Below are 17,334 nucleotides of genomic sequence, written 5' to 3'. Positions count from 1 at the left end.
TGTATATGAGCCAGTGAACTTCATCTTGTTTCATTGACCATTTCTATGTCTTTAACCCCAGACAGTTATCTTGAAAGTGTTGGTTGTAGGAATGCCTGAGTCAGTAAGTTCAATACAAATCTGTCTCTGCTATTGAAAAACCGACTCAAACACTGGTAAGTTAGTAATATGATTTGCGTTCTATATGTGTTAATATATATAGATAGATACATATTTAGACATATACAGGACAATACTAAAAAGTTTTTTAAAAATAATTTTTATAAAAGCTTGAGATTCCTTCACTTTAAGTACCCAGTGTATAAGCGTAGGTATGCACTGTTTACTGAACTCAGCAAATATGGGAAACCTGGGTGTCTTTCTGAGGATAGCCAGACTAAGTATATCATCAATAAAGTTTTTCTTTATCTTAACTGAATTTGCATCTCAACAGGGTACTGACTCTTGTTGTGATAATTAGATGTCAAAAACCATCACCCATGAGTGCTGTCCTTACTCAACACTGGAGGCTGGGTATTGAGTTTACATCAGCTTTTAATGAGCTGTTACTAGGTTACTTCACCCATTCAGTGGGAAGGACTGCTTCAGAGCCATTTTATCTCTTGCTGTTTTATTCACCCTATAGCAGAGCACAGTTGTGTTCAGTGGGACTGGGTTGCAAGGTTTAATAACTCTTATTGTTTCTTCTCCCTTCTCTAATCTCTAGGATATAGCATTTCTTGATACATTAGGAGGTATGTACAGGCAAGAGCAATAGCTTACCCAAGGTTCAGCCCTGAGACTACCCTTAGGTTTTTGTTGTATCATTTTTCTTGTCAGTCCTACCACTCTAAAGGATTGATGGGCCCAGCTAACTTTAATGTCTGTATTGAGTGAAATCGTTTTGGTTTTAACTTCTGAGAGAGATTGCAGTGTGCCTAATGCTATGTAGGTTAAGCCACATGTAGGCTGAATTCATTTAATTTGGTGAAATAACACTTTACTGCTAATTCTGATCAATCTATTTTAGCTTTGTGTGTCTTTGGTTTGAATCCTCCCACATAAGAGTGTTCAGTAGACAGTGAGGGATTCTGGGTCTCCTAGGGACAAAAGTGGGTGCTGTTGCCCCTTTCTTGGTCCTGCCCCACCCTAATTCACCATACCTGGGGGAGGAGGGAATACCCTACAAATCTGATCAGAACTTGGCACACCAGCTGTAAAAGAATGCAGAGGACTGTAGCCCACAGGCCAAGCATCATGGGTACCATAAAGTCTGGAAAGTGACCTAGAACCCACATGTGTAGTTAAGGCTCAGGTCATATGACTCCCAATTGTCCAGTCAAAGTAGTTCCATGGTGACCTCTGAACCACGAGGGAGGTCCCTATCCAGGCACTATAAAATAAGACGCAGACCATAGCCAGTCTCTCTCTTTGCCCTTCCTTTGGCTTGCCCTGCTGCGACAGTGGGTTGTGTAGTCATCTGTGGTGTATGTATCATGCTCTGTAAACCTGTACCTTGCTCTTGCCCTATACTCCTCTTTCTTTCCTCAATAAACTTCATTTTTGTGCCTAACTTTGGTGTGTCTGGTCATTCCTCTGCCATGAGCACTATAAGAACTGACATTCCAGACTAAAACCTGACAAGAGGACAAGGTTTCATTTAGAAAGAAGATATTAAGAAATGAGGGGAAATCATGAAGGGAATTTTATTTTTATTTTTTTTTAAATATGATGTGGGGGAGTGAGGAGGGGAATTGTTCCTTTTTTTTTTTTTCGAGACAGAGTCTCTTTTGCCCTGGGTAGAGTGAAGTGGCATCAGTCTAGCTCACAGCAACCTCAAACTCCTGGGCTCAAGCGATCCTCCTGCCTCAGTCTCCCAAGTAGCTGGGACTACAGGCGCGTGCCACCACACCCAGCTAATTTCTCTATTTTTAGTTAGAGACAGGGTCTCGCTCTTGCTCAGGTTGGTCTCAAACTCCTGAGCTCAAGCAATCCTGCTTTGGCCTCCCAGAGTGCTAGGATTACAGGTGTGAACCATCGTGCCTGGCCATAAAGGGAATTTTAAAATGAAAATACATTTAGTGGTATTATTATCTGTTAGGCTTCAAAAAAGAGTCTCCATTCCAAGTGAGTATTGGTAAAGGAATTTCTTTCTCTTTTTTTTTTTTTTTTTTTTGAGACAGAGTCTCACTCTGTTGCCTGGGCTACAGTGCTGTGGTGTCAGCCTAGCTCACAGGAACCTCAAACTCCTGGGCTCAAGCAATCCTTCTGCCTCAGCCTCCGGAGTAGCTGGGACTACAGGTGCGTGCCACCACACCAGGCTAATTTTTTTTTAGTTTTTGTAGAGATGGGGTCTTGCTGTGTTGCCAGGCTGATCTCGAACTCCTGGCCTCAAGTGACCCTCCTGCTTGGCCTCCCAAAGTGCTAGAATTACGGGCATGAGCAACCGCACCGGCTGAAAAGTGTTTTCTTTTTTACAGTGAAAATAATTGTAGTAAAATTTAATGAGCACTACACTTGGATTTTAAAAGAGATTTTTATTATTCATATATTGTCTGCAATCTCAGGATTTCAAGTTTCTATAGGATTGGGTAAAATGACATTGTGTATTTTTTGGTCATCAGATGAAAGAAGAAATACTTCAAATAACTTCAAATTATTATTTTCATAGCAGAAGCTCCTACCTCACCTGACTACGTATTTATTGAGAGACAATGTGAAGCCAAGACTAACGGAGCTACTGTGCTGCATTGAGGGATGACTGGGTAGTACACCACAGAGGGCTATGTCATGGAATGTAAAGGTGTTATTCCATCTCTGCACCCCACCACCCTCCTCCCTTTCCCATTAAATCAAAGTAAGGGTGTATTACGTAATGAGATTGAATCTGGTAGAGTTATCACTAAACAGGTGAAATAGCTTATATACAGAGTAACCCACTTCTGGTTTTGATTAGATTATGATGGTTCTTAAATACTTTGGAGATCAGGGTATCTCCCAAATCCAGATGAGAGACCAGTCTAACTAGGGACTGCTCACTTCTCAGGCTCTGCCTGATGGAACTGTATAGTAAGCTTCTCTTCCTCTAGCTCCTTAATATATCAACCTTTGTTGATCTAATAAAATGTCATCCTTATGAATAAGTAATATTATCCATTTGGCTCTTTACCAGGTGCTACACAAGGGATTGATCATTGTATTGTACTTGTAATGGCTCAAACTACAGGAAAATGTTTGAACAATCCCATAATAAGAATAGCTAAAAAGTAGCTTTTTTTTTTTGTGGAGACAAGAGTCTTATTCTATCACCTAGCCAGAGTACAGTGGCTTCATCATTGCTCACTGCAACCTCCAACTCCTGGGCTTAAGCAGTCCTCCTGCCTCAGCCTCCTGAGTAGGCGGGACTACAGGTGCACGCCACCGTGCCTGGCTAATTTTTGTAATTTTTTTTTTTTTTTTTTGAGACACAGTCTCGCTTTGTTGCCCGGGCTAGAGTGAGTGCTGTGGCATCAGCCTAGCTCACAGCAACCTCAAACTCCTGGGCTTAAGCGATCCTACTGCCTCAGCCTCCCAAGTAGCTGGGACTATAGGCATGCGCCACCATGCCCAGCTAATTTTTTCTATATATATTTTTAGTTGGCCAGATAATTTCTTTCTATTTTTAGTAGAGACGGGGTCTCGCTCTTGCTCAGGCTGGTCTCGAACTCCTGACCTTGAGTGATCCACCTGCCTCGGCCTCCCAGATAATTTTTCTAATTTTTGTAGAGACAGGGTCTCCCTCTTGCTCAGCTTCTCTTGAACTCCTGGCCTCAAGCAGTCCTCCTGCCTCAGCCTCTCAAGTGCTAGAATTATAGGCGTGAGCCACTGTGCCTGACCTAAAAAGTAAATTTCTTTTTTTCTTTTTCTTTCTTTTTTTTTTTTTTTTGAGACAGAGTCTCACTCTGTTGCCTGGGCTAGAGTGCCGTGGCATCAGCCTAGCTCGCAGCAACCTCAAACTCCTGGGCTCAAGCGATCCTACTTCCTCAGCCTCCCGAGTAGCTGGGACTACAGGCATATGCCACCATGCCCGGCTAATTTTTTCTAGATATTTTTAGTTGTCCAGCTAATTTCTTTCTATTTTTAGTAGAAATGGGGTCTTGCTCTTGCTCAGGCTAGTCCTGAGCTCCTGAGCTCAAACGATCCTCCTGCCTCGGCCTCCCAGAGTGCTGAGATTACAGGCGTGAGCCACCACGCCCCTCCTAAAAAGTAGATTTCTTAAAGACTTTGTGACCCTTTAAACTCACTGACCTTGCTTTCTAAGTTGCATGATTCTTAGGAAGATCCCAGAGAGGTGTCTAATGTTAATAGACTTGTTGAACTGGAGGAAGCAATTTAGTGATTTGAGCTGGATTTTGGACATTTAATTATTAGATTATCTTAAACTTTTTCCTTTTTTTTTTTTTTTTTTGAGACAGAGTCTCACTCTGTTGCCCGGGCTAGAGTGCCTTGGCGTCAGCCTAGTTCACAGCAACCTCAAACTCCTGGGCTCAAGTAATCCTACTGCCTCAGCCTCCCGAGTAGCTGGGACTACAGGCATACACCACCATGCCTGGCTAATTTTTTCTGTATATTTTTACTTGTCCGGTTAATTTCTTTCTATTTTTTAGTAGAGATGGGGTCTCGCTCTTACTCAGGCTGGTCTCAAGCTCCTGACCTAGAGTGATCCTCCCACCTCAGCCTCCTAAAGTGATAGGATTACAGGCGTGAGCCACTGTGCCCAGCCAGATTACCTTAAACTCTTATTGTTGACTTACCAGGTAGAAAGTCTGCTTGATTATCTAGCATCTATCTGATACTATGTAGTAGTAGTTTATTAAATTTTTCTTGGAGGGAAGAGGACAGTGTCTTGCTCTTGTCGCCCAATCTAGAGTGCAGTGGTGTCATCATAGTTTACTGCAACCTCAAACTCCTGGGCTCAAGCGACACTCCTGCCTCAGCTTCCTGAGTAGCTGGGACTATAGGTGTGCCACCACACTGGGCTAATTTTTCTTTTCTTTTTTTTTTGTAGAGACAGAGGTCTCACCTTGCTCAGACTGGTCTTGAATTCCTGCCTCAATCTAAATATTTTTTTGATTAAATGATATGAGTTAAACACCCAGTAGTTACATTTAAAAATTAGTGACTTTAGTGTTTTGAGATCTTTATCTAAAAGGCTACAGTGGTACAAAATGCAGGTGCTACCTTGTGAAGTTTGAACACACAATGTCAGTACATATATTCCCCACAAGATCTAGAAATAAGAAATATGTATTCTTATGGATACAGGGCTAGTTCTAGCCTTGAAATTCTGCTGATAAATAGACGTGTATATATTGGGGAAGTTTGTGGGACTTTTTTAGTATGAGGAAGAAAAAAATCTTAACATTAAAAAACCCACTGCAGATGTAATTTTTTGTATTTTTGGGGGAAGTACCAACTGGATGCTAACATTATGTGCTTCTTTATGTTTAGTTGGCTTTTTATGACCTTTACTTATGTTCAGGAAGAGGATGCTAAGGCCTTTCAGATGGCCAGCTTATAAGAATAGGAAAGAAGGTGTGGGTTGATTTCTTTTTCTCTGTAGTCAAATTAGGTGTTTCAGAATAAGAAGCTTGTGGATGCTGACTTCTGTTTCATCTCGATACACCTTAATGAGCTATAAAGGAGATAGTGGAGAGCAGTGGTTTTCAATTCGGGGGGTGGGGGTAGTTTTATTCCCCAGGGAACATTTGACAATATCTGTAGACTTTTTTTTTTTTTTTGAGACAGAGTCTGACTCTGTTGCCCAGGCTAGAGTGTCGTGGCGTCAGCTTAGCTCACAGCAACCTCAAACTCCTGGGCTCAAGCAATCCTGCTGCCTCAACCTCCCGAGTAGCTGGGACTACAGGCATGTGCCACCATGCCCGGCTAATTTTTTTTTTTAATATATATATTTAGCTGTCCAGATAATTTCTTTCTATTTTTAGTAGAGATGGAGTCTTGCTCTTGCTCAGCTGGTCTCGAACTCCTGAAATCAGGCGATCCTCCCACCTCAGCCTCCCAGAGTGCTAGGATTACAGGCGTGAGCCACAGCACCCGGCTGTAGACATTTTTGATTGTCACAACGGGTGGCCACGGGAGGATTGCTACTGTCATCTGGTGCATAGAAGCCAGAGATGCTGCCAAACATGCTACAGTGGACGGGATAGCTCCCTACAACAAAGAATTATTGGACTGGAAATGTCAAGAGTGCTGAGGTTGAGAAACCCTGGTGTGGATAAAGGGATAGTCATTTTCATCTTGTGCTAGTAGTGCTTAAGGTTTTGTTCTGGTATAGCACTGCTTTCTAATTTTGGGATTAGATGAATTTTTTTTTTTTTTTTTGAGACAGTCTCGCTTTGTTGCCCGGGCTAGAGTGAGTGCCATGGCGTCAGCCTAGCTCACAGCAACCTCAAACTCCTGGGCTTAAGCGATCCTACTGCCTCAGCCTCCCGAGTAGCTGGGACTACAGGCATGTGCCACCATGCCCGGCTAATTTTTTCTATATATGTATTTTTAGTTGGCCAGATAATTTCTTTCTATTTTTAGTAGAGACTGGGTCTCGCTCTTGCTCAGGCTGGTCTCAAACTCCTGACCTTGAGCGATCCACCCGCCTCTGCCTCCCAGAGTGCTAGGATTACAGGCGTGAGCCACCACGCCCGGCCTAGATGAATTCTTAGTAAGAGAATTTGAGACCATATAATTTTAGCCAAAGCTCTGATGGGAGGGATTGTTTAGAATGGGGACTAGCCACTGCTATTCCATCATAGCAGTATCTGTTGGGGTCATTTTCTCTCCTTGTGGTTACTGAGAGCAGAGGGATTGGATCACTCCTCTCAAATTACACACTGTAGGGCAACTTCTGAGAAGTATCCAAATTTTTGGTCAATTGAGAATTATTAATAATTGAGGTAGTAACACTGAATGTATTTAGTAAGACAGCTAAAAATTCCAGTTTGAAAACAAAGCAAAAAGACAAGAAACCTAACTTCTAGTTTTTCTGTAACTCATCTTAGCATTAATAAAGTTTTACTTTCTGTGTTTCTCTTATAGCTCTTAGAAGTTTCATCAGCTCAGGAAATTTTGTGCTTAAAGTTTTAGTTTGTTCAAACTCTTGGTTAAGAGGGGAGGTGGAAGTTATTAATCCTTGTTCTAATACTAATTCTTCATGTGACTGGAGCTTAGTCATCTGACCCTCTCAGTTTACCTTAGTATATCCCACTGTAAAATGATACTTAGGTGCACCTTTTGGAAGCTTCAATATGCATTCAGAGGAATGGAGCTATGTAATCCTGATTGAAAGGCAGTATAAGAATGATGAACAATCATTGTTTGTAGAGAAATAGGGCCTTTAGTATAGTAGAAACATTTTAGGTTGTTCTTATAGTTTCACATACAGCAGAAGTTAAGGTTGGGTGCTGGAAGATTTTTCCATTTTTTTTTTTTAGATATTTTTTATCCTTGTGCAGGGGCCATGCTAATCTTCTCTGTATCATTGCAATATTATGTGCTACCAAAAGCAAGCACAAGATTTTTCCTTTTTAAGATTTTCTTTTTTTCAGTTGTTAGCAGGTTAAAGGTTCGTAGAGGTCCCCAGATGCATGTATATCAGATAGAAGTGAGTTGGCTCTGGTGATTTTAAACCAGGCATACTTTTCTTGTACAGTAAGTAGACTGTTGGGCCTCTTTTCCCAAAATAGACCTGTTAGTTTTGTCTTCCTTGAAAATCTGTTAAAATAGGTTAATCTCTCTCCTTGGTGATTTCAACAAGTGTCACAGGGGACCTCTTGGTAGACAAGATAGTATTCACCTCCTTGTTACTCGCTTTGATGTTGCATAGATTTGAATAGGCTTTAAAACTATAGAACCGGCTTCCAATAAAGGTTTTATTATGCTTACCTTTCACCATGCTTAGAATTTATATTATCAAAAGAAAAAAAAATTGTCGTAGTTACATGTTCTTTCCTGCCTTTTCCTGGGTTAACTGAGACCTGCAGCCGATCTTCCATCCCAGTGGTTCTCAAACCTCTCAGACCCAGTACTTTTTTTTTTTTTGGAGACAGGGTCTTACTCTTTTGCCCAGGCTGGAGTGCAATGACATGATCATAGCTCACTGCAGCCTTGAACTCCTGGGCTCAAGCGATCCCACCTTGGCCTCCTAAAGTGCTAGAATTACAGGCATGAGCTACTGTACCTGACCTCTTTTTATAATAAATATTTTGAAATAGTCCCTTTAATGAGATGAAATTTATAGCTAATACAACTTTCCTGTACACGTAATTAAAATTTTGTCTAGCTATAAGATAAAGGATGAATAAAAAGAAAATAATTCATAACAAAATAATATATATTTCCATCTGTAAATACTGGGTTGTCTGGAACAGGAAGATATAATGTAGTAGATATTGGCACCAACTATAGAATCAGCTTGACGTGACAGCTACCTGAGTAGACTGCTATAAGGGTATTTGCAACTTAAATACTATGAGAGGCAAAAAAATGATGGACAATTCTTGGTAAAGGTACAAGTAAAACAAAGTATAATTTCTCTTGTTTTATCTGTTAGTTGTTTTTCTGGACATTTAGCGTATGTTAAAATTAGGCAGAAAAACTTGGTGTTTATATGTGGAATGGAATTAGGTCTTGGCCTTTGGTAATTATAGAAAAATTTTTAGTCCACTTAACTGTTTATATGGAAGTTTGAGAGCAGACATTTCTTCTTTGTGCTAGACTTTCCTATGCTTTCCTGGCCTCTGCCCATTAAATGTGAGAAGCACTTCTTTTTTTTTTTTTTTTTTTTTTTTTTTGAGACAGAGTCTCACTTTGTTGCCCGGGCTAGAGTGAGTGCCGTGGCATCAGCCTAGCTCACAGCAACCTCAAACTCCTGGGCTTAAGCGATCCTACTGCCTCAGCCTCCCGAGTAGCTGGGACTACAGGCATGCGCCACCATGCCCGGCTAATTTTTTCTATATATATTTTTAGTTGTCCAGATAATTTTTATTTCTATTTTTAGTAGAGATGGGGTCTTGCTCAGCCTGGTCTCGAACTCCTGACCTTGAGCGATCCACCCGCCTCGGCCTCCCATAGTGCTGGGATTACAGGTGTGAGCCACCGCGCCCGGCCGAGAAACACTTCTTAATCGCTGTGAGAACCAAAATAGTTCCATAGATGTCTGTTTCTATTTCCGAGTGTGATTGAATATGGATATTTTCTTTGAGAACGTACACATACACTCTGTGAAGTATAGCGCTTTAAAGTTGGTTTGTGTTTGATAATAACAAAATAATAGCCAGTAGGTCTTGCAGCAATAATAGTAGTCCATTTGCATTCATTCAGTAACTTTATTAGTGCCCACTATATTTCAGGAGCTGTCCTATGTACTTTGGCTATGTTTAGAAAGAAGTAAAGAGATTCGTAAAATGTTGAGAAAAATGGGTATTATAAGTAGGATTTAAATATTTTCTCTTTTTGACTTTTTGTTTAAACATGAAAATAATGTAGCTATCTCAGGATTAAAGCAAATGCCTTTTTGCCCATTTTGGAACTGAGATATATTTAAAAATGGTACGAAATGGCTTTAAGAATAAATTGTGTCTATAAGCTGTAGAACTAACCCCTGGCCCTCATTTTGCAACTGTTATCAGCCCTTTTTACAGCTGATTTTATTTATTTTATTAATTATATATAAATAGTATGATAGCACTGTGGGAAAAAACTTTTGTGTTAGCCTTTAAATAAATTATTGAATGTTTCATGGCCTTAGTTTTCCTTGTCTGTAAAATGAGACATTTGTGTTTCTTCCTGCTATTTATGATTTAGTGATTTGAGCTTTTGGGTATTTTTGGATTTTGTGTAAGGGAACTTTGTTCTATAGTTTTTCTGCATAGAAGACCATGTGGTAACCACTGAATTTTACTGGGATTTAAATATTACCTCTGAAACAATCTCCTTCATGAGTTAAAAACTATTAGTACATATGTTCTCTTATGATACTGAACAGTCTTGAAAATATTAGGATAGAGGATATAATGCAAAGCAATGTCGAGGTTTTCCTTTACTAAAGCAGTGCATTTTTAATGCTGGTAATGTTGACTGAATGAATTAAAACTACATTTTTTTGAAGACTGGGGATTCAGTAACTAATTTGGTCTGGGATAATTTCCTTTTCAGGACTATTTTATAAATACCACTCTTTGTTTTGCTTTGAGGTTGCTTTTACATTCCTTTTGTTTTTAGAGTTCTATTCAGTTAACTCAATTGTTTTCTTACTCTGTAATGATCAGGGGCTACTTTTAACAACCAGTTTGTATGTTATTTTTCCTGATCTGAATGTCCCTGCTGTGAAGTGAATTAGATATAATACTTGTCAAGTTTTCTCATCTCATTGATGGAAAGTCAATACTAGAACTCCAAGTATTATTTTTATTTTGATGAAGAGGTCTAAATCAGAGGCTCTGTATTGCTCTGTGGGCATATGGTAGAAAGGAAGACAGTGCTAAACATTTAAAGGTTTGTTTTTTAATTAATATAATTTAGTTTAAAGGTCTATGCTTTATTGCTATCTTTTTGGTCTTAAAATGATACTTTTTGAAATGAAATGATGGTGATAGTAAGTGGTTATTTTTTTAAAACAGTGTTTTTACTTGGCAGAATAAAATTGTTGGCAATCCATGTGGATTCCCAATTTTTTAATTTTAAAATTGAACTGTTTCATGGAAACTGAAAGTCTGGAAATCAGTATTCTAAATCTGTTTCCTAAACTGTGTGCCAGGAAATTTAATAGGAGTTCACAGTGATGGTAAAATATTGCATACTAAGTCTTTTCCCTGTCTCCATCCTCCACTTCCCCTTTTATGACACAGAATAGCATATTAATGGTTCTGAGAAATCATTCAGTAAAGCAACGTGCTCAATATTATTTAATTCAGGCTTTTCCAAATCTGTTTTTTGTCCTTAACAGACCACTGATTAGTATCTTGTGGGACATGGTTTGAGAAATGCTCCATCTCCAAATTGCTTAGAAGAATTTATTAGAACCTACACTTTGTTGAGAACTTATGTTTCAAATACTGTTTCAATTAGATGAAGTGATTTCCCCAATATCACACAGCTGGTTTATCATTCTATTTCCAGGCTAGTTTTCTGTGTGTGTGTCTGTGTGTGTGTGTGTATTTAAGATGGACAAGTGAAATGATTACCAGTCCAGCTCTAACCTGTTTCTGAAGCATCACTCAGTTCTTATTTTGAGGCTAAGTACCTAAGATTAGGATATGCAGAAGTTTGTTATGTACTTTTATTCCCTAACTACTAGAATATAATTAGTGGAAGTGTGATTTTATCAGAGCATGTACTTCGTAGGTGATTTCAGTGACTTTTAATCCCAGGTTATTTTTCTTTTTACACAATGCTTGGAATGTAGAGCTTAGACTGTGTTTGCTGAGTGTGTGAATGTTGTCAGTTTATGAAAGAAGATTATATCAGCCCAAGCTAAAAGCAAGAAGAGAAATACTACTTCCCAACTATTGTGGTATATACCAGAGCTAAACATTTATACTTTTTGAATCATTCACCATTTTATATCTGTGCCACTTGGTGGTTCCACTTCTTGCTGCCTTTAGTGTGAGCAAGCAAAAAACACTATAACTAAATCTTTTCTGATTATATTGTGTTTTATGAGGTTAACTTTTTCTCTGATAATTTTTGTAGTTTAGTCTGTTTTTTCCTTAGAAAATTTGGCTTCTTGTCTATCTGATGAAGTATATATCGAGTAACACTTTGTCCCATGACCTGATTTTCTGCCTTGGTACACAATGAGCTAAAGAAAGTTGGTTGATCATGCACTCCTGTCAGGAGTCTCTGATAATGTCAGTGTTCAGCCATGGCCTGGAATGAAGGAACAAAACGATGAAGATTGTGAATGTTACTATTCTTAGGTAGTGAGACCATAAATGAAGGCAGTTTAATTGGCCTGGAACTGAATCATGGCTCTTCAAACAGAATTTAAATTGTATGGGTATCCTCATGTCACACCAAAACTGTGGCCTATTGTTTTCCTTTTTTGTAAACTGATTTTCTTTTTTATTAGTAGCCAAGAGAACAATTGCTTAAGACTTCTTGAGCTCGGAGAACTAATTTCAAAATGCTTAAACTGGAAACTTTTCTCTTTCTTTTAACAAATGAGAGAAGTCTTTCTTATTTTCCTGAAGGAGAGTTGGGGGAGACAAGTCAGTGAGGACAGCATTTGTGCTCTAGAAACACGTTTTCACAAAGACCTGGAAGGTAATGGTGGAACTGGGAACAGAATTCAGAAGTTCTATTGTCTTTGTTTTGGGGTTCACTTGATGCTTTTGAAAAGGGAGGAAGTATATAACCTAGCCTGAAAAGGGAACCAGACTCTAGAAAAAAGCAGGGTGTTTGACCTAGAGATGTGACTTAGCGTGAAATTAAGAGTGTAGTGCTTAATGGGCTAGGAGCTATGACGTGTTTGAAACATTTTATGTTCCTAATCCTTCTAATTAGGAGTTTCTCAACTTTTTTGCCATGTGGTACTCAAAAGAGATTATGAACAGTAGGATGTGACTAACTTAATATTGTGATCTTAGATTTCAGCTGTCAGACTAGACAGAAAATAGGCCTTTTCTGTTTTAGATAAAATAGAACATAAAGTTGATAATGAAGATGTAGAAAAGCAAAGCTGTGGAATTAGGAAATAAATAGTAAGTCTTTATGTTACATTTGATATACTGAATAAATATTGGATACAGATTTGTATAAGATTCAAGAGTATGTAAGTTTCACATTGTGGGACTTGATATAAATAGGTCCTGGTCTGTAGATCATTGTCCTGTCAAGATGTCACATACTGTGATAAATGATCCTTTGAAATATAGGAGACAAAAGAAAATAATGCATTAAAACCATCCTTTCCCTTTTCTTCCTGTATTTCAAGTGCTTTTTGTCCTCTTGTGCTGTTCTTTTAACTGGTTAAATAAGCATCAGGGCTAAGATATGCTTAGAGAGTTGTTCCTGATTCAGACTATTAATGGTAAAAAATATTTCTGCTGTGGTTATTTGTAGATGAAACAGGCAGTGGAACATCTGAAACAGTTCATTCAAGTATACCTGCTACTGAGTAACTTCACTAAAATTGTATATAGTATAAACTTTCAGATCCTAGGGGGAAAACAGTTTAGTTTGGTGGAAATAACTGGGTTCCTGTTTCCAGTGATTCTGGGTAAGTAACTTAGGGTTTTTGTTATGCTTTTATTTTACAGATGGGATAATAGAAATGACTGACTGAATTTTTGGGGGCAAGATTTTGTGACCATGCAGGCTATATACATTGGAAATATTTTAGAAGTTGGGTGTGAACACTTGATGTATTAATATATAAGCAGAGGAGAGATTTCCATAGTGCTGGACATATAATGAGCACTTAATTCATTATTATTCATGATTTGCCCTCTGTTCCCCACGTCCCCATCCTAACACATACGTTTTATGCTTAAAATTTAAAACTCTGTATCTGAATATGTCGGGATGATACTAAGGCCAAGGCCTGGGTATGGGGAGAAACGCGAAGATAGAGAAGGACTGTTTGGTTCCTGTTTGACTTTTACAAAGTCTCCTTAATTCATGGAAGATTCCCCTAAATTGAAATTAAGATTATATCTGGAAAAAAAAATTAGGAAAAATTAAAATGTGAAGTTAGCCATCTTTAAAAGTGACCCAAGAGATAAACACTTAAAATCCAATATGATTGTAATCTCAATGTGAGGCATGACTAAATTGTGATTATGACTAAGAAAAGACAGGTTGCTATATTTAAATGTAAGCATTTTAATTTTTAGAGCCATATAGCAGTGAATCAAGCATTTCCATTTTACAGATTAGGAAATCAAAGCTAATGTGACTTCCCTAAGATCTTATGTCTAATCTGTATTTGGTTCAAAACACAGTGGTGGTGTGGCTCTGATAAGCTGAGAGATAATAATTGCCAACCTAGACTTCTGTTCTCAGTTAAAATATTATTCCAGAATTAAAAATAAGTAAAACAAGCCAGATATGGTAGCTCACACCTGTAATCCTGGCACTTTGGGAGGCCAAGGAGGGAGGATCACTGAGGCCAGGAGTTCAAGACCAGCCTGAGCAAGAGCCAGATCCTGTCTCTATAAAAAAATAGAACAATTAGCCAGATGCGGTGGTGTGTGCTTGTAGTCCTAGCACCTTGGGAGGCTGAGGCAGGAGAATTGCTTGAGCCCGGGAGTTTGAGGTTGCAGTGAGCTATGATGGCGCACTGCACTCTAGCTCAGAAAAAAAAAAAAAGTGAAGATAGTAAATTGTGTGTTTTTTTTTTTTTTTTTTACTACAAAATGACATAGAATAGTATAACAGATCTACATGTATGCAGCTTCAGCAATTGTTGCCTTATAGCCAATATTATTTCATGTCTGTTCTCACCCAACACACTGTCTCTGGATTAGTTTGGAGCAATTGATAAAATTTTTTTTTTTTTTTTTTTTTTTTGAGACAGAGTCTCACTTTGTTGCCCGGGCTAGAGTGAGTGCCGTGGCGTCAGCCTAGCTCACAGCAACCTCAAACTCCTGGGCTTAAGTGATCCTACTGCCTCAGCCTCCCGAGTAGCTGGGACTACAGGCATGCACCACCATGCCTGGCTAATTTTTTCTATATATATTTTTAGTTGTCTAGATAATTTTTATTTCTATTTTTAGTAGAGACGGGGTCTCGCTCAGGCTGGTCTGGAACTCCTGACCTCGAGCGATCTACCCGCCTCGGCCTCCCAGAGGGCTAGGATTACAGGGGTGAGCCACCGCGCCCGGCCAATAAAATTTTTGAGTTAGAGTGAAGGAGTGGACCCTTGATGTAGCTGGAACTCATGGGAAAGCTAGTGACTAGTGTAAATCCAGAAGAAAAGTAGTGCTAGTAAGTGGAAGGATATAAAGCTTTTAAAAAGAAAATCTAGAAACAGGAAATATGATATTTTTAGAATATTATTTTGGGGTTTTCAGGCTTCCAAGAGGCAGATTAAAAGAATGAAAATGAGATAGTTTTCTGAGACCAGATTTTGTTCTTAAATCAGGCCACTAAAGTATGTAAGAGACAGTGTGCATTTTTTTACTTTGATAATTAGAGAATGAAGAGCTTGTGAATTCTAAAAAAGTTCTCTGTGTTTCCTGTAATATTGATTGCAGGAGAGATAGTCCATGGCTGTGAGCTTTGTTTGTTTCATAATTAGCTACTTTTACCAAGAATAATTAACAGAGGGTTTGGAAAGAATTTTGGCTTCTCTTCCCTGTCATCAAAATAGAATTATTTAGAAAGGTTTGGTTGCTGCATGTAAATGGAAGAGTATTTGTCACTTCCAAGTGACAGGAAGAACCACCGAGCACTTCTACAGTTTGGCTTATACCTCGAAAGTGTCCTGTTCCTGTGAAGGGGCTGTGGTGGCTGACAGCCTGGTTCCTAGAACCATGCCTGGGATTGTGAAGAGAGAACTTGGACGCTTCTCTACTCTAAATCAGTTTGATTCTTGCTTTGGAGTCATTTTTGTCTTCCCAGTTGTGAAATCTGCTTTTTGAAGTCATCTCTCCACCACAACTCCAAACATCATCTTGGAAGTTCAGTATCAATGTAGGTGACCCTTTAAAGACCTTCGTCCATATACTCCACCTCAGCCACTTACTCATAGCTGTATCTTGAACTTCATGATCATCCAGAATAGTTCTACTTCCAAATTCTCAGGCTCTACTATCCTTATGATTAGGCCACAGTGTGTCAAGTTTCCAGATCTCTTAGTCCTTTACTTTTACTCTTTCCATTCTCTAACCATATCCAATAAGGGTGCCTTCACTCTTCCTGGTTGTAAGGTGTGTGACAAGTAATTTCATGTTCATGTATTCAGCAAATATTTATTGAACACCTGTCTGTCTTAGGCATATAGTGATAAAACTTATGTGGACCCTGCTATTATGAAACTTAGAGCTTACTGAACGGAGACAGACATTAACAAAGTGTGAAACAAGTATGTAATTACAAATTATGATAAGTTCTATAAAGGAATTAACAGGACACTGTAGAAGAAAATAATAAGAGGAGATCACTTTAGATTGGGTGATAAAAGAGGGTCTTTCTGAAATGATGTTAAGATGGAGACCTGAAGGATTAGAAGCCTTTTGCTATATAGAAAGTTAAGGGAATAGTATTCTAGTTATAGGAACCTTCAAGGCAGTAATGAGCTTGATAAGTTGGAATAATTAAAAGAAGGTCAGAGGCCGGGCACGGTGGCTCACGCCTGTAATCCTAGCACTCTGGGAGGCCGAGGCGGGTGGATCACTCGAGGTCAGGAGTTCCAGACCAGCCTGAGCAAGAGTGAGACCCCATCTCTACTAAAAATAGAAAGGAAATTATCTGGCCAACTAAAATATACATAGAAAAAATTAGCCGGGCATGGTGGCACATGCCTGTAGTCCCAGCTACTGGGGAGGCTGAGGCAGTAGGATCGCTTAAGCCCAGGAGTTTGAGGTTGCTGTGAGCTAGGCTGACGCCATGGCACTCACTCTAGCCCGGGCAACAAAGCAAGACTCTGTCTCAAAAAAAAAAAAAAAAAAAAAAAGAAGGTCAGTGTGGCTGGAATGCATGAAGAAAAGGAAATGTAGCCTAAAAGGAGGTTGTGAAGTTGAGCAGAGACCAGCTGAATCAGGGCCTTATAAGTCATGTTAAAGAGTTTGATTTTATCCTAAGTGTTTTTGGAAATTAAAAGGTTTTAAGCTGGGGAATGATGTCTGTTTTATGTTTTTAAAAAGATGGTTTTTATTTCAATATGCAGAATAGATTGGAACGGGCTAAAAGTAGGGCATGATTTAGAAGGGAAAGTAGTGTGCTCAGAGCTAGTGCTGGCTTGGGTTAAGGTAGTGACAGTGGAACAAGAAGTACATAGATTTGAGAAATGCGGTTGAGTTAGGAGTACCAGGATTTGTTGGTGGGATGTGGAAGAGAGAGGCATTAGGAATGACTCACAGGTTTACAGTATGAGCAAACTGGTATGCTACCTCTCAAGCATGTGAGAGAGGATAGTATTATTATTATTATTATTATTTTTGAGACAGAGTGTCACTCTGTTGCCCTGAGTAGAGTGCCATTGGCATTAGCCTACCTCACAGCAACCTCAAACTCCTGGTCTCAAGCGATCTTCCTGGCTCAGCCTCCTGATTAGCTGGGACTATAGGCACACCCAGCTAATTTTTTCTATTTTTTTTTAGGTGCCCAGCTACTTTCTTTCTATTTTTAGTAGAGATGGGG

General features: G+C 39.1%; 1 protein-coding gene and 1 non-coding gene across 3 annotated transcripts in view; one reads left to right on the top strand and one right to left on the bottom strand.

The window, feature by feature from the left end:
- Window positions 1-17,334, top strand: part of RNF115 (ring finger protein 115) — a 69,370-nt gene that overhangs the window by 2,791 nt on the left and 49,245 nt on the right. Inside the window, exon 1 of one of the 2 annotated variants that reach the window (XM_045544859.1) lies at window positions 12,074-12,294. The exons of the other annotated variant lie outside the window; for it this stretch is intronic. The gene's annotated coding sequence lies outside the window, so the exon portion shown is untranslated. Of the gene's footprint in view, window positions 1-12,073; window positions 12,295-17,334 lie in introns of those variants that run through there. 2 annotated transcript variants of the gene reach the window in all.
- On the bottom strand, window positions 7,438-7,542 carry LOC123636193. Its single transcript, XR_006734397.1, has one exon. It is a non-coding gene; the product is annotated as a U6 spliceosomal RNA (small nuclear RNA).

This window comes from Lemur catta, chromosome 3 (assembly GCF_020740605.2).
Source record: "Lemur catta isolate mLemCat1 chromosome 3, mLemCat1.pri, whole genome shotgun sequence".
In the NCBI taxonomy this organism is placed as follows: domain Eukaryota; kingdom Metazoa; phylum Chordata; class Mammalia; order Primates; family Lemuridae; genus Lemur; species Lemur catta.
The sequence above is the reverse complement of the archived record's forward strand: the minus strand, read 5'-3'. Positions and strand labels throughout refer to the sequence as shown.